The following is a 24,776-nucleotide window of genomic DNA, read 5'->3' as shown; positions in this document are numbered from 1 at the left end:
CTGTCTCTCTCTCACACACACAGGCACACATTTCAATTCTATGCTTTGTGATATCAATAGCAGTACTGTATTTCATTCAAAGAATGCTTCTCCTGGCCCTAAGGCTTAGCTCTCCTTCAGAGTCTATAGACTGTGCTGCTTCTGTAACGTTTCTGTGATGATGTGGACCCGCACTCTTATGCAGATATTTCTAGTTATTTCCTTGGATAAGACTGACTCAAGTAGAACAGTCAACACAAATTGTGTGATTGCTTAAAGACTGATTTATTTTATGTGTATAAGTGTTTTGCCTACAGGTATGTATGGATACCACATGTGTGTACAGTGCCCTTAGAGATCAGAAGAGGGTATCAGAACCCATGGAAGTGGAGTTGCAGATGGTTTTGAACCATCATGTGAGTGCTGAACAGGTCCCAGTCTTCTTTAAGAGCAACAAGTGCTCCTAACAACTGAGCATCTCCCTAGCCTCGTGTGAATGTTTTTAAGGCCCTTAATGCTTATTTGTCTTTCCCTTCCTTTTTCCCTAAGAGGAAAATGAGAAACAAAGATGGAAAATGACCTCTCTAAGATTAGTAACTGTCTACTAACAGACTCAAGACACGACCTCCTGACTCTGGGTACAGTTCTGCTCTGTGGTTTTGAGACCACAGTTCAAAGTGCAGGCATGTAAGTGAATAAGCAAAACTTGCCATGTTGTATTTGTTTCTGCCAGTGCCTCATCACACAAGTGGGAAGGCCCATGAGCCTTAGCCATTCTAGCTTTTCTGGAAGCATGTGGTCCTATAACCCTTCAGGCAATGGTGTCTAAGAACTATTTCCAAGGGTTTTAGATTCACAGGTTGCTCAAATACTAGACTGTGTTGTCCAGGAATTGGGATCTGAGGAGACTAGTTCCATCCCGAAAACTCAGTGCAGTAGGAAACCAGGATAAGGCGTGCACAGAGTGCTTGAAATAAAGGGACATAGGAGAGCTTCGCCCTGTAATCTGAAATTCATGGCTACATGGGAGAATGGTTTGTTCTGACTGAGCCCATTGAAGGATGCAAAGTACTTAAAATTTTCCTTCGGGATTATCATACAAAGCACATGCAAACATAATTTGAGAACACAAATGTATGTCTAGAAAGGACATATACATTGAGAGTTTATAGTAAGACTAGTAAGGTGTAAAGAACAACTGTCCCATCCCCAAAAGGGGGAAAGAAAAGGATCAGTACCTGAGAGTACAGGCTGCTCTTACAGAGAGCGGGGTTCAGTGCCAATCATCCACACAAAACAGCCCACAACCACCTGCGACACAGACACATAATTAAAAATAATGAAATCTTAAAAAATAAAAAAGCCCAGTCATTCACTAGTTCTTCCCCTGTGTGGCAACAGATGACTCAGTTTCTCTCTGCCTCCTCCATAAAAACAGTTTTGTACTGGGTGAATTGAGGACACTTGCAGCTAATGAAGCCTTCCACGCTTAGAGATGGTAATGACCCATGTGATCTGTGTTTCAGAAGCTAAAGTCAGGCTGGTTGGGTAGACTGTGAGCTAAGCTGGGGGGCGGAGGGGACAGGTAAGGACATCATGGAGAAAGTAACAGTAGACCGGCAGATGTTTGCAGGAGCTGGGTCTACAAGAAGAAGAACTGAAGGACAACAGACCGAATGTTTATTCTTTTGGGAGCCCCAGATGGACTGCTAGAAATCGCCTCCCAGAACATAAATAAGTGAAGCACTGGACAGAAGAAAGACTGGAGACTCTCAGCCAGCAGACAGTGCTTGAGAGGAAACCTTTTTCTCTGCCTCAGCCCCGTCTCTGTGTGTTTGTATGCTGGTGGGTGTGTGTGTGTACTAATGGTTCTGGTTCCCTGGAGGACACTAACCACGAATTGACAAGACTTAGAGTTTTTCGTTCCCACAACTTCTGTTTGTTCTGTTTCATGTTTGACAGTTAACATGGCTAAAATCAATAAAAAGCCCTTGGGGATTCACCGGGCAGATGTTCTTGGATCTGATCCTCAGAAAAAAAAAAAGGAGTGGGGGGGTTGACAAAGCCCGGAGGCTCCTCAGCTCAGTGAGAGATGGCTGCTGAGTAGAGGAAGAGGGAAGAGATTTGTCCATCACCAAAATGGACATAGAAGTGCTCTACTGCCCTGGGGGAAAACCTCAGGATCTGACCTTAGAATTTTCATTTGTAAAGGTAACTTGGTCTGTAAGGTTATCTCAAGAACCTCTAGGTGTCTCACCATTACCCACTTTCTTTTGTTCTTGGATTGGAGTGAGTGGTTCTGTCCCGAAGGACACATACATATTTATGAGATAAACTGACTTACGATGTCTAATTTGTTGGCTCTCAAATGCATGGAGATTGAGTGTCTCCTTGTTCTCCCCTAATGGCTCCTTTCCAGTCACCTGCATCCCATCTGAGCCCCGCGACCAAAGCAGTGGCTTTGGGCAGAGAGGCACTCATTGATAAAGGATTTACAGGACATACTGTACAGTTAGTCAATTCCCTGTGGCAGGGACAATGAAAAAAGTATGAAGGAGGCGATTTCAAAGATCATGTTCACATCCAGTATCTTTTCGATGCTCCTCATTGAGAGAGAACAGCCGTTATGACTCACGTCACACAGATGAGACAGAGACACAGAGAACCAAGGAACTCGCTCAAGTTGGCTGAGAAAATAAGCATTTATTCTGTAGTTGGAAACCAGGCTTTTGCTTGTAAAACCTCATGTGGTAGCATTTATAGTTTTGCCTTTCTGAAATATAATAGTCCACTGGGGACCCCGATCTTCGTCAAAAGCAAAACGAAGCAAAATAAAAACAAAACAAAACAAAAAAAGACTATTCAAACCCTGGCTATTCAAACTAAAATTCATCTTTAATGCATAGAAATGATTTTGGTGTTATAGAAACAATAGAATTATTGCAACACTGGGAATTAATTACAGCTAACCTCAAAGGCATTTAGTGTACAGCTCTTCCCTGAGTGACGATTGAGGAAGTCATGGTGGGTCTGACTGTGAACAAGACCCAGCCCCTTCATTCAACAGCTTCTTCTCATGAAAGGTTGAGGCATGATTTTAGAAAATGAGAGTCATAGATATTAGGTGGTCAGAATGAGCTTGAAGGTTAGCTTAAGGTGGTCTCTCTTGAGTCAGAAAGGGTCCCAGGAGGCTGACCACTTGCTAAGGTCAACCAGCAGTTTAGTGAGCATCTCGTGGCTTCTGCTTCAAGCCTTCTCCATTTGTCCTCACTGTGGTCCTTTCAGTACAAGTCAGACTATGGTGATGACGAGGTTCCCAAAATGGCTGCTGCTGCCCACAGTAGCAAGCACACAGCTCCTCAGAGACTCAAGGACCCCTCAGGACCTCAGAGCACAGCAGTAATTCAGGATACATCTGAGGGAAGCAATGTTACTGAGTTTACTAACTAGGAAAATGGGCAGAGGGACTTGAGGAGAGTCGAGCATAGAACAGCCTGTACCCTGAGCAGAGCAGCAGCCATGCGAGGGCTTGCGGGCTGGAGGATTTGCTTCATTTAAAGGAGATGATCTATAACTAAGGGCGAAGCAGGAAAAATGCATCAGTCTGCATGTTTCCTTGTCAGAATGAGGGTTTCCTTTAAATAATAAGATCTGTGGGTACTGGTAGGCAGAAAAAAGTGTAACTGAGGCAAAAACATCGGTTAAAATGTAGAGATGCAATTAATTTTGTTGCATAGATGTCACACAGTGGTTAAGAAAGATCTCCTATCCAGAGCACTGTCCGCCAGCTGTCATGTCAGGAAGAAAGTATGATTTCTACGTATGTTTGCAGAGGTCTCTAGCCAGCTATGTCATAATACTTGTCTCAGCAAGGGACTTAAATTGGACCCCAGGGGGTGAAGGGCCTCTTCCCTTCCCACATTCCATCGATAGTTTCCCATTGTTTTACCTTGCTTCAGGAGAAGGAGCTGTTGGGGCACCAGCCATATTTTATGATTCAAAGGGAAGAAAATAATTCAAGGGTTTCTGAGAGATATCCATTAGAGTCTGTGTGAGTCCTTGTTCTAGAAGTTACCCACTTATTTTTTTAAGCAAAAGAGTCTTAGAACTCAAAAGTTTGAATCCCACTCATTATATATAGCACATGGGGCCTGAAGAAATGAAACCTAAGCTCCAAACTGCTGCTTCATTCACAGTAGGCCAGAGGCTGTTAATCACAAAGATGGCCACTCAGCCTATCACCAGTGACCGCAAGAACCAAGGAGAACAAAATTAGCAAATGTTTTTATCTCACCTGTACATAGCTTAAAATGAACCTTGGTAACTTAATATTGCCATTTCCACAGGGTACGGGGTCCTCCCATAATTAAAATTCAGCTGACCATAAAGCTTATGGACCCATTTGTGGCTCAAAAGGAATAACTGCTGTGGAATCTTCTCCTGTGAGAAGATCAGAATGCCTGCACATGCCTCATATTTGTGATCCCTGTCAAAATTCAAATAGGAGCAAATGATTGGACTTGATAAAGTGAAATAGTGGTAGGCTCTTGGTGTGTTACTATCGCAGACTTACAAAAAATGAAGCATCTTCTTTCTGAGATGTTCTGCATGGCTTAGGGCTCACAAAACTATCACTCGCTGTTTGCAAATACACATAGTTTTGGTTTTGTTTTCTTGAGTGTGATCCTTGTCTCGGACCCTTCTTCATTAGTAAATGGAATGCCTGAGACTTCACACCGCAAAGAAAAGAGAAGTGTTGGCTCGTGGTTCTGGCCCAGGTTAAGAGCCCACAATTGGTAATTGCTTTCGTGATACAGAATTCTAACGTAGTGTAGGACTTTACATGGTGAGAGATAGGAAGTAGGGAGTGTGTGTGTGTGCACGTGCATGCATATGTGTGTTCATGTGTGTGTGTGTGCATGTGTGTGTATAAGTTTCCCGTTTATAACCAGCACAAAATTCTTTCTGATGGCTCAAATCTCAAGGAGTAAGGGCTTCATGGACCTTATATCCCATTAGAAAATAATTGTAGTAAGCTAAAGAGAAAGCAACATCTTATTTTCTCTTTCTATATGTGTATACACATATAGCTTTTCAGATGACTGCTAAGCGTTAGAGTTAGAACATAAAAACTTAGGTTGTTTAGAACTAACTGCTTAAGAAAGAGAATGTGAATTGCTTTTGGCTTCAAGATCTAAGACAATGAAAAGACGTAGGAGCCGCTAAGGATGGAAGCCTTGCTCCTCAGAGGCAGGACCTCCAAACAGCACCTTTGCTATCAAAAAGGAACTCACTGGAAATGCAGAATCCCCTGCATCAGCCAAATCAGTGTTTCATTGTCCCAAGAGCCCTCAGTGACTCATAATTCCTTCACATCTGTCTTAGTTAGAGCTTCTATTGCTGTGATAAAACACCATGACAAAAAATAAGTTGGGAGGAAAGAGTTTATTTGACGTACACTTCCACATCACAGTTCATTATTGAAGGAAGTCAGGACAAGAACTCGAACAGGTCAGGAACCTGGAGGCAAGAGTTGATGCAGAGACCATGAAGGGGGGCTGCTTACTGACTTTCTCCCTTTGGCTTGTTCAGCCTGCTTTCTTATAGAATCCAGGACCATCAGCCCAGGGATGGTACCACCCACAAGGTACTGGACCCTCCCTGATCAATCACTAAATTAGAAAATGCCCTACAGACTAGCCTATAGTCTGATTGCATTTCCTCAACTGAGGTTCCCATCTCCCAGATGATTCTAGCCTCTGTCAAGTTGACCTAAAACCAGCCAGTGCAACAGCTAACACTGGAAAGCACATCACTGTGGTACGTAGGACAAATGCATGTTAGTCTCCCAAGCCACATATTTGCCACAGGGTATCCACTGGAGTTGGAGCTCCCAGTTCACCTGTCACTAGTCAGGTGAATGTTCAATATGGTTGTGAACTCTGAACCACGGTTTCCTTACCTGCCAGAGAGAGTGATGGCTGTTGCCATGTGTTCCGAGTGTTGGTCAATGGGAAATGGAGCAATGCTCACGAAGCAGAAAGTCTGCTTCTGAATATAGACGGTCCATTTTTCTTTTCCTTCCTGGATCCACACTTCAGGGCACGTAATTTGTCTTATTTTCTTCTGCATCCTTGAAGGACCACAACGGCAAGAAAAATGATGCTGTACATACAGTCATCAGAGACAAACACCAACAACAAAGCCAAGCGATCGCCCGCTCTTCCAGGTCTTACACAGAGCAGTGCTTACCAGACGCTGAGTGTGATGGGTACTTTCAGGGTTAAGGCCTTAGTAATACATCCACCAGGTAGTCTTTACTTAGGGCTGGAGTTTTATGATGTGAGTCCACCATGCCTGTATGCTCCCATTCATCATTTTAACCACCCAATCTGTACTCCATAATTTTGAGCTAAGTGTGCCCTATCATGCATCTGCGATCATTCCTTTTAATTCGAACCTTAAACTGAGCATGCTCAGGACAGTTTGGCTCAACTGAACATTCTCAGGGTGCCTAACCCTAAAGCCCTTTATATGAGTACGTGCATCGTATATGATTATGGTGGAGTTCCCACTGTTGCCTTGGAAACGCCTCCTCTGCTCCTGCCCTTTTTACCCACGGCAGTAAAAAGCTTCCTCCATCTTCAGTCTCTACGGTGCAAAAGCTATTTTGATTCTATTATTATGTCAAGGCATTTCTAGCTTGCCTTTAGGCTTCTTTGTCATGAGGATGGCAAACTCTGATGGTCAGTATTTGATATAGAACTGGTCATGGAATTGATTTTTCAGTTCCTTTTTAGAAGATCAGCAAGACAGGTCCCTGGCAGACAGACGCACATTAATCCCTAAGACTGTAGATTCCTTAAGCCAGACCACCTTGTCTCACACCCACTGAGCCATCACATCCGTACCTAAGACGGTGCCTAGAGATTGGAAGGGTTAAAGACTCTTCAGCTGACTTCCGAGGAACACCACATGCCAGCCTCTATTATGACTTTTGGCACAGTGTAACTTTTCTTCCTACACAGCAGTGCCACCTGCTGGATATATTTTCACATTACACTTCTAACCTCCTGCTATTGCCTTTATTATTTGATAAACTGATTTTGTAATTCGTAATCTCAAAGTAGTGCAATCCTTAGGCAATGTTAAGGGTTATTTTGCTTTTTATAATTCCCAAATAAAATGTCATGAAGGTTGTGTGTGTGTGTGTGTGTTTAAGAGAGATATCCAGGGTGAAATTTCAAATTATTAGAGTTGCTTTGGGAGAAGAAGCTCTGTGGGAAAAAAAAATGAAGTGTGGTCAAATGTGACAGCACTATGAACTGACAGAGAGGTCGGGGCCAGACCAATTGGAGCTCTAGGCGGTTTAAAAAGTGGCTACTTAATGCAGTCAGGGCTCTAATTACAGGCTAGATGATCATTACAACAACTCTTCCAATTTTAACTCGAGCTGCAGGAAAAATAATTGAGTACCAGAACCATTAACCTAGTTTAGTGTCTTTTTGTTCATATTCAGTAGATTTGTCCCATCTGAAAACCAGAATTAGGAATTCAGCTTTTCGGTACTCTGAACTGACCTCTCAGAGTCATGGCTAGAGTTTCCAGACTCCACATCAAAGTCTCAGCTGGCTCCAGAGTCACTGTGGGAAAATGAGTCTGAACCTAAATTGAAGTCATTTCTCTGAAATGACCATTCCAGCGTATCCTGATTTTGATCCTCACTGAACAGGCACAATGAATGGAACATTCACCTGGGAAAGCAGGTGTCATAGAAACCATGAGCCACAGCATTAAGATTGGCTGTGGCTCATGGTTTCAGTCCATGGTTACTCGACCCCACTGCATTTATTATGAACTTTATGTACATTTTTTTTATTTTTTATTCTTTTTTAATTAAAATTTCCACCTGCTTCCCGTTTCCCATTTCCCTCCCCTCCTCCCAAATATTGCCCCCTCCCCCCAGTCCCCTCCCCCTATGCCCACTCCTCTTCTCCTCCCCCTACACCATTCTCCCTCCCTCTCGATACTGGAGAGCAGTCCAAATTCTCTGCCCTGCGGGAAGACGAGGGTCTTCTATCTATGTCCAGGAAGGTGAGCGTCTAAATTATGTACATTTTATAATGTAATCATTCCAGCTATTATTGGATGCAGTTGATCCATAAGAAAGCAATTGCTCTTCCACAGGTCCTGAATTCAATTCCCGGCAACCACATGGTGGCTCACAACCATCTGTAATGAAGTCTGGTGACCTCTTCTGGCCTGCAGACATACACACAGACTGAATATTGTATACATAATAAATAAATAAATAAATAAATAAATACAGAAATAAATACAGAAATAGGTTTAATGTATAAAAAAAAAGAAAAAGGCACTAGAGTTCAATAACAACCACATTGTATTTTATTACTTTTAACAACTACAAGGTTGTGGAACAAAGATATTATTTTAGCTGGCTATAAATATATATGTTCACACATAAATAAGAGAATATGCCTTTATAGAAGTCTTTGCACATAAATAATTTTTATAGTTAATTATGCAAATAATAAAATGTTAAAAATCAAACTCTATGGCATTTTAGAAACCAGCAAATTTAGCAGCATAATACCAACATCATGCTCCTCTATTCCACCAACCCTAAAATGCAAAGATGATGGAACAGGATGATGATGCTCTAAAGAGACACTTGTACCTCTCAGTCCATCAGATTGTGGAGACAATGGACTCTAAAGAAATGGGACTTTCTCCCTGAAATATCATGCTGGGCAAAGGAAGGGTTTTAGTCTTGTGAGACCAGCTACCGAATGAGACTGAAGCCTGAACAACGGGTCAATGGTGGGCTCCTAGCTCGCTCTGCTCCATGGCTTCCGCACCAGTCTGTGTTGCTGCACTTTGTATGCTTCCAACTGTCTCATCCTTCCTAACCACAGGGCCCTTCTATGCAGTCCCAAGCCTGGACTGAGTCCCACAGGTAATAAGACACTCCCTTGAAGAGAAGGTCTTTAAAAACAAAACAAAAAAATAATAATAATAAAGCCTATTTGTACTTTGGATGCAGTTTGGAGATAAACAAGCAGACCAGAGCTGCTCTGTCAGCCAGCATTTTCACTTACAAACCTAGCAACTGGGTCTTTAGAGCCGTTGGGAGTGACTCTTATTCTACCCAGATTAAACCCCTCAAGGATGTACCACAGCAAGGACTGCATTAGAGTATAACGGAAGTGGTCCTGGGAGAGATAACGCAAGTCATGGTTCCAGCCTGGGCAAGAAGGATTGGAAGCTCAAAGCAGTGTTTTTAACCCTCCGAGGGCTGTGCTCAGGTTCACCAAGGATAAATGGTACTTTGAAGGAACTGGGGGATGTTCTAAGCCAATGTCTTCTTGAGGGCTTTGTCATGGGTAAGAGAGAAACCTCCTTCAATTCAGAGGTCTTTTATTTTTGTCTCTCTTATTTTTATTTGTTTTCAGTTCCTTTAGACTTCCAATGCAGTGCTGGAGATTTGAAGGGTTGTATGGTAACTTAATACAATGGACGCTTCCTGAAAAATATATTAAGGAGATCTAAATGGACTCTGCAAACAACAGGAAGATGGCGCACCAACTGGACATCTCTCATCACCAAATGAAGCCTCCATTTCCAGGAATGGGTTGCATCTATGATCAAGTTGTTGACCAAAGGGGTCCCATGGGAACCTCCAAACAACCCAGGCTATTAGTAAGGCTGTTTATCACTCTTTGCAAATGGATGATAAGTCCCTATTGCTAAAGGCAACACCTACACAATATATTAAACATGAAGGATCCCAACTGACACACACCTAGAGCCCTCATCCATACTGACTAATATTCATGCTACTGGAAGGTCCTCTGCACGCTGATTTTTTTTCAAATTTTTTTATTAATAATTTTTTAATATAATCTTTTCTCATTTTACATAGCCATCCCTGTTCTTATTTCCTCCCCTTCTCCTGTCCCAACCTTCCTCCACCCTCTTCACCTCCTATCTTAGAAAGGGTAAGGCTTCTTATGGGGAGTCAACAAAGTCTGATACTTCACTTCAAGGCAAAACCAAGGCCTTTCCCCCATATCTAGGCTGAGCAAGGTATCCCTCCAAAAAGAATATGCTCCTAGATGCCAGTTCAAGCCCTAGGGATAAAGCCTGGTCTCACTGCCAGTGCCCCCATAGATTGTCCAAGCCTCACAACTGTCCCCTACTTTCAATGGGCCTAGATTGGCCCTGTGCAGCTGTTAAAGGAGAAGGATAAACACCAATCCAGCTATGTAACCTTCAGTCTACAGTGGTGATCTGTCTGCAAAATGCACTAGTGTAATAGTGAGGCAAATCTTGTGGGAATAATCAATCAAGAGCTGATTGGCTTTGTTGCCCATTCCGTGAAATGCAAGCCATCCTCAACGCTGCTCAGACAGCCAAGAACCCGAGACTATATAAACTAAGGACCTAGAGGAGAACCACACACTGCTGTTCTGCTAAAGGAAGGTAGCCATAAAATGACCCTACCGACATTCTGCTATACGCATAGATCAGCGACTTGCTCTGCCATCATCAGAGAAGCTTCCTCCTGAAGTAGATGGGAACAAACAGAGACCCACAGCTGGACAGTGTGCAGGGTGTGAGAGACTTTAGAACACTTAGTCCTAAATGGGGTACCTCCCGTCAGGGCACAGGGCATCCCTCAAAGAGGAGGCTGGGTGATTTTAAGAACTGGAGGTGGCTGGAAGGCATCAAGGAGACAAGGCCTACTAAGCACATTAGGGCTCAGAAAGCATGCACAGGACCTGCACAGGTCTGGGCCAGATGGAGTCCCAGAGCTGAGAGAAGTGCACACAAGCACCCATTCCCTAACCCAGAAGTTCTCTCCAGTAATAACTGCTCTCAAATGAAAATTAGCTTTCTTCATCAGAGTCTCACTGGGCACAAACCACTCTTAAAGGCACGTCCCACACCCAGAAGTATACAGCCAGCACAAAACCAACTCAAACGAATTCTTGGAGGTTTGCTGTCACATGACTCTTTCTATTCTTCTTATAGGTCTTTTACATGTATGTTATGATGTCTGGTTTTGTGGGTTTTATGGGATTTTTTTGTGTGAACATGTGCAGCCTCAACTATATGTTTCTTATGCCTTTTGGATCTTTTTTTTTTCTTCTGCTTATCTTGTTCTGCACCCGTTTGTCTGTTTTTATTTTATTTTATTATTAACTTTTAGATGCCTACTTGTTTTCTAATAAGAGAATAAACAGGTGTGGATTTGGAGGTGATGGGCCAAGTGGAGACTCTGGGAGGAGTTTGATGGAGGAAGGTTATTGGCTAATAAAGAAACTGCCTTGGCCCATTTGATTGGCCAGCCTTTAGGTGGGTGGAGTAAACAGAATAGAATGCTGGGAGGAAGAGGAAGTGAGCTCAGATGCAGGGCAGCTCCTCTGAGAGACAGACGCCATGCTCTCCTCTCCAGAGCAGACACGATGAAGCTCTGACCCAGGATGGACGTAGGCTAGAATCTTCCCGGTAAGCACACCTTGGGGTGCTACATACATGAACAGAAATGGGCCAAGCAGTGCTTAAAAGGATACCGTTTGTGTGTCGTTATTTTGGGGCATAAGCTAGCCAGGCAGCCATGAGCCGGGCTGTGGGAAGAGGCCCACAGCCCTACTACAGGAGTTGGTGAAGTGAAACCATAAACAGAAAACATTTTACAAAAAATAATCTATTTTCAACAAAAGAAAGAATTTAAATTAAAAAAAAAAAAGAAAACAGCTGTTGACAGGCCAGCGTGAAGGCTCAGCAGGTAGCAGCATAGGTCTCTCTACCATTTCTTCCCAGGGAAAGGTCTCTTTCCTTTAGCACACAAAAAGCGTGCCTAACACGCATCGCTTTGTGAGCTTTTTTGCTCTTACTGGACATCTACATGAGCCTTATTAATGATCAACTTAGATGCTGTGTCTCTGAGGTTTAAATGTTCTACTTTGAATCCATTAAACATCCTGGCTCAGAAGCACAGACTTTGTAGGGATCCCAGGCACTTCAAGTTAACTTTAAATTTAACTTTTAGGTGTTTCAACAATAAAAATACAATTATATGGTTCTAAGGTCCCAGAATCACTCATTATAGACCCAAGAACAAGCCGAATTTTTACACTTTGCCCTTTAATGTATTTTCCCAGGCAGATAATAACCTACACCTCTGAGAACCCACAAGCTTATGAAAGAGAGTGCTCAAGGGAGGATTTTCACTGTAGAAAACCAGGAGATAGAAAAAGACCTCCCTCTGTAAAGTCTTAAGAAACAAGACTTTGCCCCTTTGCAAAGAAAGAAAGTATTGTAAGGAATATCCTACTCCCTGAAGAGACAGTGGGGCTCCAACCCCAATGATGACTGCTCTTAAATATTGAGGCTACCCAGATTTCCTCAGTGAAGCCCCCACTTCATGTAAGTGATCACATAAAATCAACTGAGGTATCTCGAGTAACTCTGCATGTGACAGGTAAAATATATCAATAGCCTAGGACCCCATTTTAAATAACTTTGTATCCAAGTGTTGGTGGGAATGCTTCCACATCAAAGGAATTATTGTTGTCATCCTTAGCGTTGGTAATTGCCCTATACATAGCTAAGTAGCAGGGCATAGATAGTATTAGAAGTCCTTGTTTAAAATTTAGGGAAGCTATCTAGACACATGGTTTATTTATCCCGCTAAATCTTGTAACATGTAATTATGTAGGATGCATAAAAACTTTAGCAGCTAAAGCAATGCTGTAGATGAGCCTTGTCAAGGAAATAAATGTCTTGTTGTGTTTGCTAACACTTTCTCAGAGTGGATAAATGTTTACCACAACAAGACTACTAGAACTCAAGAAACTCTCTAGAACAAAACTCTCTCTCTCTCTCGGCTCTCTGCATCCTCCAGATGTGCTGTTTATACCAGTGGACTATGTCAGGGCGTACAAATTCTCTTCCAACAACAAAACAATGTCTTAGCTTCTTACAAGCAAAGCTTTACACACCTGCCAGCAGGTGTCATCTTACTTTAGATCTTGGTCTTATTTTTTTTTTCTGGCATTGTTAGTATAATCCTTAAGTATAACATCTCACACTAGTTTCCTTTCATCTGTTCTCCCACTAGGTTTCTTCTTGGAATTGGACCTGGGTGTTTTTCCTCATTCTCTATATAAAACCGTAAGAACGCTCTGTCAAACAGCATTAAGAGACTAATCAAGAACCTCGCCTCTGTGAGCAAACTACACACAAATGGCTCGAGGGTAAAATTTGGGTGACGCTTTCCTGCTCTTGACCTTTCTTTGGGGGCCATTCATTGCAAAACCACATTACTTGGGGGGGTCTTTCGAAAGATAATTTTGTAATTATCTTCATGTACAGAAAACTTAGCAGTGTGCCTGCCCAGTCTAGTGACTAGTTCTTTGGCCTTAGCCTTTTCCAATTGGCAATGTGAGCCACAGATTTAAAACCCAGGATGTTGCCTCCCCAGTGGCAGCAGATCTTATTGTATCTGTCATTGTGATTCGTCCCAATTGCTTCCACTAGCATAGCCAGAACGTCCTTGTCTTCTGAGTTAACTTGTGTGAAGGCAGCAGTGGTGCCTGTCTTCCTGTGGACCAGTTGCCCCAGCCTCACCTTTCTCTTGACGATGCAATGGGGGCACCCCATCTAGTGACAACGGCCAGGCAGAAAGTTCACCTGCTCAATGAGTCTGCACAGTAGTCAATCAATCCGGCTGACTGTATTGACCTCTGCTTGAAGAAGAGGTGGTCTCTTAGTTGTGACATCCCTTTTGCCAGCAGCTTTCTTCCCAGCACAGGCCAATGGATTTGCATCTTCTCCTGTTTTGTCTGTAGCCTGTACTTGTAGGCAAATTTAAACAGCTGGGTAGCCCTTTGTCGGTTCAGGCTTGACTAAATGACTTAACAGCAGGAAGTACTCTGAGACAAGAGGAACCTTTTGTCACTGCAGCCTGGGGTACCTGGGCCATTTGAGGAAACAAGTGAGATCTCTTTAGACTGGATGTCCTGCCCAGTGCCAAAGTTCTTAGGCCTTTTCTCAGAGGATTTAACACCTTTTTGGCTTTCTGTTTCCTCACTATGGTAGGGTCTGGGGCCACTATCATCCCCTTGACATTTTTTTTGGGAGGGGGCATCTTACTTGACTGGAGGAGAGAGCTGGGCCTCATGCTTTTAACTTCTTCATATAGTATTTGTCTTCTAGGATAGAGCAACTTCAGACCAAGCTTGCAATGAGTGGATTTCAGCAAGTCCCGCGACAGGGGATGCAAATCCTCTCTGACTATGAGATAGAACAGGGAGGCTTTTGTGGTTTCTCTTTGGCAGGGACTACACCATCAGTAGTAGGAAGTGATTTTAAAATGACAGAGGACAGAGCCTCACTCTTAGCTACCACAAAAGATTTCTGGGACTTCAGCTCTCAGAAGGAAGCTGAGGCAGGGGAGTAGGGTGGAGGATGGTATCTAGAAGCCTTGCACAAAGGCTGCTGCATTAGCATGTGATAAAACCCAGTGGCAAAGAGGAAGGTTTCTAACTCCACCCCTATGATCACGAGCAAGAATGACCAGAGCAGTCATGTAAACCAGAAAACCCACACCGTGCAAAGAATCCCAAAAGACCTACCCTTTGGGCACCGCCTCCCCTTGAGTTTTTAAACTCTTGTCCTCTGGTAGCCCTTGTCTTCCCTTGAGAAGAGAAGTCATTAAGTTCATGACTTCTCTTCCTTTCCTTCATATGATTCATGGGCCTTTATCCTTGTTCTGGGACAAACTTAACTGGAGATTTTGGAGAGTGCTCAACAGACCCCAGTGCCCGGGGTTATTATCCTCACCCTCCTTTGGCCAGAACTCAGTCAGAGGCTGACATGATTGGGTTCTGAATTAGAGTGTCCACATATGTGGAAGGTAAATTAACTTGGTGACCATTCAGTCGGTGTCACCGTCCCCCAGTTAAGAAGAAAACATGCAGATTCATGGAAGACACATGCCCATCTCAGAAGGTCAACCAGGCGTCAAAACGCCTGCTTCAGACAGCAGTCTTCAAAGAAGGTTTACCGCTACAATCAGCATCAACTTCCTGAGGGGCACATGGTAAGACCACTTGAGCAATTTCTTCCTGGTTTTTGGTTACACTGTCTCTCTCCCCCATTCAAAGGGATTGGCCTGAGACTCCATCTACCTGCTGCATAGTTTCATTTCCCAGTTCCTCCATTCACACCTCACACATGGATCCTTCTCACAAAGTATCAGGTGTAGAAGCTTCTGGATATGAAGAAATGGAAGCACACGAGCCTCCTTAGGGCTTTTCGCTCTCCAGCATCAGCCGTGTAAAGGGATTTACAGCACTGGTGTAGGCTAGAATACACGGCACTGGTGTAGGGATAGACACACAATGCTGGTGAACATAGGGCACACAGCACTGGTGTAGGGCTAGGCACACAGTGCAGGTGAAGGCTTAGAACACACATTACTGGTTTAGGACTAGGACACACAGCACTGGTGAACATAGAACATGCAGCACTGGTGAAGGCTTAGGCCACACACCACTGGTGAACACAGGACACATAGCATGGATGAAGGCTTAGATCATCATGCCTTGGAGCCCTGTAGTGGCATTTCATTTGTATTTTAATAAATAAAGCTTACCTGAGGATCAGAAAAGAAAATCAGCCACACTGGCTTTAGAGACCAAGCAGCAATGACACACACCTTTAATCCTAGTAGCCACACTAGCTTGCCATAGAAACCAGACGGTAGTGGTGCACTCCCTTAAGACAGTTCTCAGACACAGTCTCATTCTGAGGATTCATGGAGACAGGATCGCCATTTCAGACTGAGGTAGACGTTAAGAGCCAGTGGCTGACTGCTTTACTTTTCTCATCTTCATGTTGAACCCCAATATCTGTCTCTGAATATTTATTAATCATGCTACAGAGCCCACTTTGCAGTGTTTCGATAGAATTCTTTGTAATATATTAGAAGAATGTAGGTTAAAAAGTCAGATACTAGATCATTCTATAATATAGTAACAGAAAAAAAATAGTGTTGATGTAAGAGTATTATAACATGCATTTTTCCATATATACTGTGGTGGTTTAAAAGAAAATGGTCCCCAAATGAAATGGCACTGTTAGAAGTGTGGCCTTGTTGGAGTAGGTGTGGTCTTGTTGGAGGAAGTGTGTCACTGTAAAGGCAGGCTGTGAGGTCTCATATATACTCAAGCCATGCCTGGTGTCTCAAACCACTTCCTGTTTCCTGCAGGTCAGGATGTAGGAATTTTAGCTCCAGCACCATGTCCGTATGATGCCAAGTCCCCCCATGGTGATAATGAACTAAATTTCTGAAACTATAAGCTTCCCACTTAAATGTTTTCCTCAAAAGAGTTACCATGGTCATGGTGTCTTTTCACAGCAATAAAGTCCTAACTAAGACACATAGTAAATGACTATATAGCTAACAGATAGGTGATATTTCCATATACATACATTAGTATACATAATCATTTGATGAATTGCAATAAAATGTATCTGTATACTTTAAAAATTAAGAAAGTAGTTACTTCAGAAGCCCAGGTTGTAAATTTTTTTTCTAAAACACGTAGTTTCCATTTCTTCAGTTATGACAAAAAAATTACAATACAATCTATTTAAGCTGACAGATGCTATTTTTTTTGTGCTCATTTGGGGACACATTACCAAAAAAAAAGAGTTCAAAGACATAAGGAGAATTGCTAATATAAAACCAATTTCCATATATTTATTTATTGAGACAGTTTTCTCAATGATCAAAATAAAAACGCATTGGTCCAGTGGTAACAACATTCAGCAAGGAGAGAGAGTTAAATTTTTCAGGAAACTGCCTTGCTAGCATGAGGCCCTGAGCCTATGTAGAAAAGGCCAGACAGAGTGACATGTGTTTGTAGTTAGGCACTGGGGAGGTAGAGACAGATAAAAACAGGCAGTTCTCGGATCAAATGGTCCCAATGTCTACCCTCTTGGTGAACTCCAAGCTAGTAAAAGATCCTGTCTCAAAAACAAAACAAGACAAAACAAAAACACTGGGATTTTAGACACCCAAGGTTGTCCTCTGGCTTCCATTTGCAAGTTCATACATGAGTGTGCATAGCTTTAGACACACTCTTAACAACACACATACACACATGCACACAAATATACACACAAAGATAAAATAAGAAAAAGTTTTATCAAACTCATGCATTTTACTTAAATTTAACAATTTAGTTGTCAAATTTGTAATTTTGTTTTGTTCCGTTTTATATTCATGTGGTGCTTATTTTTATTTTTTATTTTTGGTAGTTTTGTGGTTTTATTTAAACACAAATAAAACATGCATGCAAGCCATCTACTCATCTTCTCTGCGTAGCCTGGTGTTGGGGTTGGTGACTCTGATGGCCAACTGTGCTGCTCTTTCTACGATGGCTTGATGGCTTCTTGGTTCTGAAGGAAACATTGTGAGCAATCTCACACAGTAAGATTTGTGCACATCAGCAGCTCCTCCAGCTCCTTGACATTCCAGAAACTTCCGGAAGCCACTAGGCAGCATGTGCTTGGTTTTCTTGTTGCTCCTGTAACCAATGTTGGGCATTAGGATCTGGTCCTTGAATCTTCTCCACACCCTGTTATCAGTACCTCTGGGTTTCTGCCAGTTTCGCTTAATTTTGACATATCTGTCTGACTGGTGCCGGATGAACTTCTTGGTCCTCTTTTTGACGATCTTGGGCTTCACCAGAGGCTGGAGTGCAGCCATGATGCCGCAAAGGAGATGGCAGCCACCTCGCAGGTAGTGCCGAGGAAGAAGAGTATAAATAAGCATGTGATGTTTAAATAAGCATGGTTCTCATATTTCATTGCTTAGTCCACAGTTGGTAAAACTGTTTGGGAAGAATTAAGAGATGTGACCTTGTCGGAGCAGATGTGTCTCTTGGGGTAGGTTCCAAAAGCTTAGTCCAGGCCCAGTCTCCTGTCTGCTGTCTGTGGATCAGGATGCAAAGCTCTCAGCTACTGCTCCAGCACCATGCCTATCTGCTTCCTGCCATAAAGATCATGGCTAACCTTCAGAAACCGTAAGCATGCCCCTGGTTAAATGCTCTCTTTTGTAAGTGTTGCCTTCATCATGGTATCTCTTCACAGCAATAGAACGGTGATAATCTACTGAACTCGGCAATTTAAGGTCTTTTAGTTTCATTTTGTGACACTGTGACTTCTCACCTACTTTTGTGCTCTTTATTTGTCTTTCCTAGATATAATTTTTGAGAAATTTGAATCATTTATATAAACTCTTGGTAAACAAATTTACTGACTTTCTCTTAATTTTATAACTTAGATTCCATGGAATGTCTTAAATCGTCAATCCTTTGCCTCGTTTTCACTTCACATTTTTATACTCTTAAGTTTTAACCTTAAACTTCATCTGTTTAGTCATTTTTCAACATTGTTTTCCCACCTCTTTCCCTCAATAATAAATATCTTTTGCAGTCTTATTTTACTTTTCTTTAAATCAAATGTTCCCAGCTTGGACTGATTTACATTCTATTTTTACTTTTATCTGCATTTATTTTATGACGAATTTATTCCCATGCCACATATTTTTATTTCCCAATTTCTTCTGGGATGTATTTTTCTTCTGTGTAACCTCCTCTTCTGGTTTTTTCTCTTTTTTTTTTTTTCAGCGAAAATGATTACAGTGTGGCCAGGTTAACCCAGCCATGAGCTCTGTAAGTTTGTTGGTTCATCTTAGGGGCTTTATTCGCTGGAATGTTCAGTAGCTACAGAATCTGTATCTAAGCCCATAAGTTCAGCAGTACTCTCTGCATTTTTAAGCATGTGCAGCAAAAAGTCAGCCCTCTTTTGGTGCCATGGACCCTATTCCAGCCCACTGTGTCTTCTAGGTGCACTTACTATCCTCACCAGTCCACCATCTGAATGGAACACATGAATTCTTCCAATTATTTCAGATACCTGGTGGCTTTTTGGATATGCATAGTCTTGATGGCCTGGGCAGTTTCACAGGTGTTCTTGAGTGAACATGAAGGTTTGAACCTCTTGTTTCGCATAATATTGTAGGGTCTTCTGACTCGAGAGAGTCGTGATCCATCTTCCCTGGCCACCTGAGGCCACTTATAGGAGGGGGAAGCCTTACTCTTCGGGGTCTTTTCAATCACACCCATTTTCACTATCTTTAGGATTCCTCTAGTCAGCTTCTATAGCTGGTGTCATGCCAGCCTGCCTTTCACCTGCCTATAAGGAGAATGTCTTGTCTTCCGTCATGGCAGTTGATATATAATCTCTGAACGCATGCTCATCAGATAACCAGGAGGGAATGCGCTCAGTGAGGAGGGCAAGGAAACTGGTGTACTTGTAGGGAATGGCACTGGGGTGGGAAATGGCAGCTAAGCCAGGGAAAGAGGTCCATGGTCCTGCGCGATTTTTTTCCTGGAAGGTGCCACAGTTAGCAGTTCTTCCTGTTCTCCCGAGCCATGCACAGCCCTCTTTGCATGGTTTGCCAGTTGTTCTTTGTTCTGAAGCTCTCTGCACAGTAGATTGTCATTCCTTGAGAGGGAATGTATGCTCACTGTGGCTTCCCTAGCCTAGAGGGCAGGGAAAGAATTCAGTGGAAGACAGAAAGACTGGTGCTTCAAAAAGTAAATAAAAATAAGAGCCAGGCTTGTGCATGTACTGCTAACATAGACAGCTTATTTCCTGAATATTCTAAAGAAATAATAAAGAACAATCACTCTGCTTAACTTCTGTTTTGTTAAGCAACCTTTGAAGGCCCTGGGCTTTGCTGGTTCCAACCAGTTCCTGACACAAACCAGGAAGATTATATTTTCCTAAGGTCATTTTCCCCTTTTCTCTTCAATTGTATTTATTCATTTGTTTGTTTATTACTTGTGTGTATGAACACTCAGCAGGGGTGTAGAGGTCAGAGGTCAACTTGAGAGTATCGGGTCTTTCCTTTCACCATGGAATTGAACTCAGTTTGTCAAGTTTGGTGGCACGTACCTGTACCCACTGAGTCATCTTGCTTGCCTCCTGAGGCATCTTGCTTGTCTCCTAAGGTCATTTTCATATCTATCTCCAGATTCTGTGGTTCCTGTCTCTTTTAATAACTACAAGTTTTATGTAAGAAGCAGCCACAGAATTACATGTAACTAAATTCAAGCAGTACTTCCCTATCTGCGTTGACTGATGTGACATCCCATGGATGGAAGATCTTGGCTTCTGGAAATTACTTTTACAGAACTTGGGGTGTTAGTGCCCTGTTACTATAACGAAATGCCTGAGAGAAACAAACTTATGGAAGGAAGAGCTTTTTTGACTCAGGGCTTCAGTTCATGGTCAGATGGTTCCATGGTTTCAGAGTCTATGGGGAGGTGGAATCATCAGAGGAATCATATTGTAGAGCAAAGCTGCTCACCCTCTGGAGGCCAGAAGTGGAGAAAGCAGGAAGGGAAGAAGCAAGGCAAAGACAACCCCAATGCCATCATCCAAGGACCCACTCCATTCTCTAGATTCTGTCTTCTAGGTTTCCATCACCTCCTGGGAACCCCCAAAATGATGGACCCATCAACAAAGTTAGATTTAATGACATCAGAGACTTTACCACCCAATTATTTCTCACCTTTGGGCATTATTGCAGGGAAGCAAGCCTTCAACCGTTGATACTTTTGTAGACATTTCAGGTCCAAACTGCAACACTATTCTATCTTAGTTAGTTTTATGTCAACTTGACATGGGCTAAAGTCATCAGAGAGGAAGGGACTTCAATTGAAAATATGCCCCCATAAGACTAGGCTGTAGGCAAGCAAGCTTGAGGGCATTTAAGACTTTTGTATCCTAAGTTTCCATTGCCTGTTTTGAGTCCATACAATTATGAACTCATCAAGGGATGAGTTAATATCTCATCAATTTGCTAGTCTATAAACAGTGTCAGAGACTTCATAATACATTCACTTCCTATCTTTGGACATTGCTGCAATGTTGTAATAAGAGCGGCAGGGCTGCGTCCCCGGCACCCAGCCGCCCACATGGCTACCTTATGCCCCGAAATAATTACACGGAAACTGTATTTTTTTGATCACTGCCTGGCCCATTAGTTCCAGCCTCTTATTGGCTAGCTCTTACATATTGATCTAACCCATTTCTGATATTTTGTATAGCACCACGAGCTGGCTTACCAGGGAGGATCTTAACCTGCGTCTGTCTGGAGTGGGAGAATCATGGCGACTCCTTACTCGGCTTCTTTCTCCCAGCATTCTGTTCTGTTTACTCCACCCACCTAAGGGCTGGCCTATCAAATGGGCTAAGGCAGTTTTCTTTATTAGTTAACCAATGAAAGCAACAGATAAAATACAAGAACCACCTCCATCACTGCAAGGAACCAAACCTTAAATTTTCTTAATTAGTGATTGATGGGGTTGTACCCAGCCCAATGATGGTGGTGTCATGCCAGTTTTATAAGAGCAGCCTGAACAGGCCATGAGGAGAGCAAGTCAATAAGCAGCATTTCTTCATGGTCTCTGTATCAGCTTCTGCCTCTAGGTTCCTGAGTTGTTTGAGTTCCTGTCTGGTCTTTCTTCAGTGGACTGTGATTTCAAACATGTAAGCTAAATGAACTTTTTCCTCCTCATATTACTTTTGTTCTTGGTGTTTCATCACAGCAATAGTAACCCTAACTAAAACACTAACCTAGAGCCGGGCTGTGGTGGTGCATGACTTTAATCCCAGCACTTGGGAGGCAGAGGCAGGCAGATCTCTGTGAGTTTGAGGCTAGCCTGGTCTACTAGCTAGTACCAGGTCTAGCTAGTTCCAGGACATGCTCCAAAGCTACAGAGAAAAATAAAACAAAAGGCTAAATGCCCCCACAAACTTGGTCTTTGTGGAGTGCTGTACTCTTCAAGTTTCCTGCTTCCATTGAAGTTTCTTTGGAGTCTCTGACCAGCATCTTAAGCCACTAATTCTTATCATATAAATTCTACAATTGCTAAATAGACTAAGTGACGTCAATTCACCTCCCAAACTTTGCCCAACTGCACCACATGCTCCCATGTAACCAGTACTTTCTTCACCCTCATCACCAGTAACATCTTTCTCCAACCTCCTATCCACATTCTGTTGATTCTTTTTTCCAAGTTCAGACCTGCACATACACTTCTTCCTCTGGTGCCAGTTCATCCCAACCTCTGAGACATCCTTGTTGAAATTCTCTACTTGACAGCCACGTTGATCTTTGAAGCTTTGAATTTTATCCCACTAGAGCATTGCCAATATTTTTGTAAGAAAAAATTCTTTCAATTACTTTTAATAATAGGTACACAATCTCTAATACGGCAATGTAAAATATATTTACCTTTACCTTTGCCTATCCTGAGGGACTCACCACATCCAAACCTCTCAAGTATTTACAACTCCTGCACAGTGTCAGCTTTTTCCTGTTCATCAAATATATTCTTTTTGTTTGTCTTCTTTCTCCTCCTTAGAATGTTCCCATCTTTCCTCCAGATGCCTGAGACTGCAACTGTAAACTAAGACAGGGGAGGGTCATTAGGAGTGTTAAGATGACACCCATTGTATAACACTAGACCCATGGTGTCAACAGCTGAAGTCAGTTGTATCAAACAGTTAACTGGATGACACCACGCACACACACACACACACACACACACACACACACACACACACACACACACATATTCAGTAACAGCTTATTAGTGGTGCAAACACACAGCATCCGCACTATTACCAGAATGACAGCTTTCTTCTCCACAGCCTGCTGGTCCTTTGAAAATCTAAGAGTCATTATCCTAAAAAGCCAGTTAAGATCACTTAGAACTCATTCCTCTGAGAGACACCAGATGGCAGCAATGACTAAGAAGTGACCAACTTAGTCAGGTTCGCCTTGTAGCACTGAATACTGTCCATTGAAATAAATCAGCTAAGTTTTACAAGTGGGTGCCTTTGCCAAGTCCTTGAGGCACTAACCACTATCAAGACTGCCAGGAATGAGAGCAGTCTGCCCACTAGTGACGTCTGTTTCATTTGGCTGACTGACAGCCCAGCAGCTGCAGATTAAACAACTGCCCGTGTACCTTGTACCTACCGTATCTTCACCTGGTCCATTCCAACCTGTTTCAGGAGACAAGATCACATTCTGACCACTGTATTACTGCAAAGCCTCCACATGGGCCATTCATGGGGTAGAAAACCTAGACAAGCCTTCCATTCCTAAGGACTACGACATACTGCCTTCTCTGGGAATTCTGAATTTTAAAAAACAAAGCAGAGGAATATGGAACAAAGCAGTATTTAAAAAATATTTTTGATATAATGAGAGAAACTGGTCAGAAGAGAACAGCAAGTAGATAAAGGCAGTGTTCAGCCCACCCTTGGCTCCTGGCTGCTGACCAAATTTAGCAGAATAAAAACTCTAGCACAAGTGGCCTGGTGGTCTATAATGGGAAGACTTCCGCGACAGTTTGAATGAAAATGTCCCCTGTAAGCTCAGGTGCTTGAAACGTGTGCCATCGACAGCACTGTTTCAGTAGGTTAGGGGCTACGGGCTTGCTGTGGAGAGTATGTCACACAGGATGGTTTCTAAGACTTCACAGCCATGTGACATTTCCAGTTAGTTCTCTCTGGTTGGTGATTGCAGCTCAGGATGTGATGCCTCAACCTGAACTCCAGGCACCACGTCTTCTGCTTGCTGCCACACTTCCTCACCCGACCAAGGAAATAATACAACAGGCAAGTATTAAAATCTATGCAATCCACTAGTACTGTGGCTCACAATATAATCCACTGGTTCTCAATCTGAGGGTCACACACATCAGATATCCTGCATATCAAATGTTTACATTACAAAAATAGTAGTAGCAAAATCATAGCTATGAAGTAGCAATAAAATAATTTTATGGTTGGGAGGGATCACCACAACATGAGGAACTGTATTAAAGGGCTGCAGAATTAGGAAGGTTGAGAACCATTGCTAATCCCAGCACTCAGAAAGCTAAGGTAGAAAGATTATAAGTCCAGGGCAACCTGGGATACATAGAGATACCTTATCTGAAAGACCAATCCACTCACTCGTTAAAAAGCAAACAAAAAGCTGTCACTTGAAGTGAAGCATTAGGCTCACAGAGAGTTAAACATAAATCAAAGTAAAACATTATTTTCACCTGAGGAAGTAATATCCCCATAGCCAAGAGAAGGTAAATTTTCTGTTGCACTTTGGAGAACAATTCAGGTAACAACAAATAGAAAAGAGAAGACATTTCAGGAAAACATTCATGTAAACAGAAACAAGAAAAGATCCTGTTCAGTAAAGAAACTTTCTGGTGTGAAGGTTGAGCAGCAAACATAGTGTGCAGAATTAATAGCTGTTATCATGAAGAACTCTGCCCTCCAGGGAAAGGACAGTAATATATTCTCCACAAATGTATTCATTGCACAGAATTGCATGCTTCCTGGGCTTGTTGTATTTGCATTCAAATGCTTCTGCTCTCATTTGCTCTCTTTAAGATGGGTATGGTAACAGAGTAGGGGGTAAGTGAAACTGTCTGAGGATTCAGAAACACCCAGACCTCTCTGTAAAGTTGTAAGCTTGCAGTTAGATGCTGTGTCTCAATCTGTGAGGAGGCCACTGGATGAGACAGTAGATGACAAGCCTGTTTCTTCAAATGAAGATTCCACCACTCATCATTGGTAAGGGAACCTTCTGATTCTTGAAGGGACTTGATGGG

The 24,776-nt window shown here is 42.6% G+C and overlaps 1 pseudogene; it reads right to left on the bottom strand.

Annotated features, from left to right (window-relative positions):
- Positions 1-17,380: 17,380 nt before the first annotated feature.
- LOC130885238 (60S ribosomal protein L32-like) lies at positions 17,381-17,785 on the bottom strand (annotated as a pseudogene).
- Between the last annotated feature and the right edge of the window lie 6,991 nt (positions 17,786-24,776).

Source organism: Chionomys nivalis, chromosome 1, assembly GCF_950005125.1.
Source record: "Chionomys nivalis chromosome 1, mChiNiv1.1, whole genome shotgun sequence".
In the NCBI taxonomy this organism is placed as follows: domain Eukaryota; kingdom Metazoa; phylum Chordata; class Mammalia; order Rodentia; family Cricetidae; genus Chionomys; species Chionomys nivalis.
Note: the sequence above shows the minus strand (reverse complement) of the source record. Positions and strands in the feature narration are given on the sequence as shown.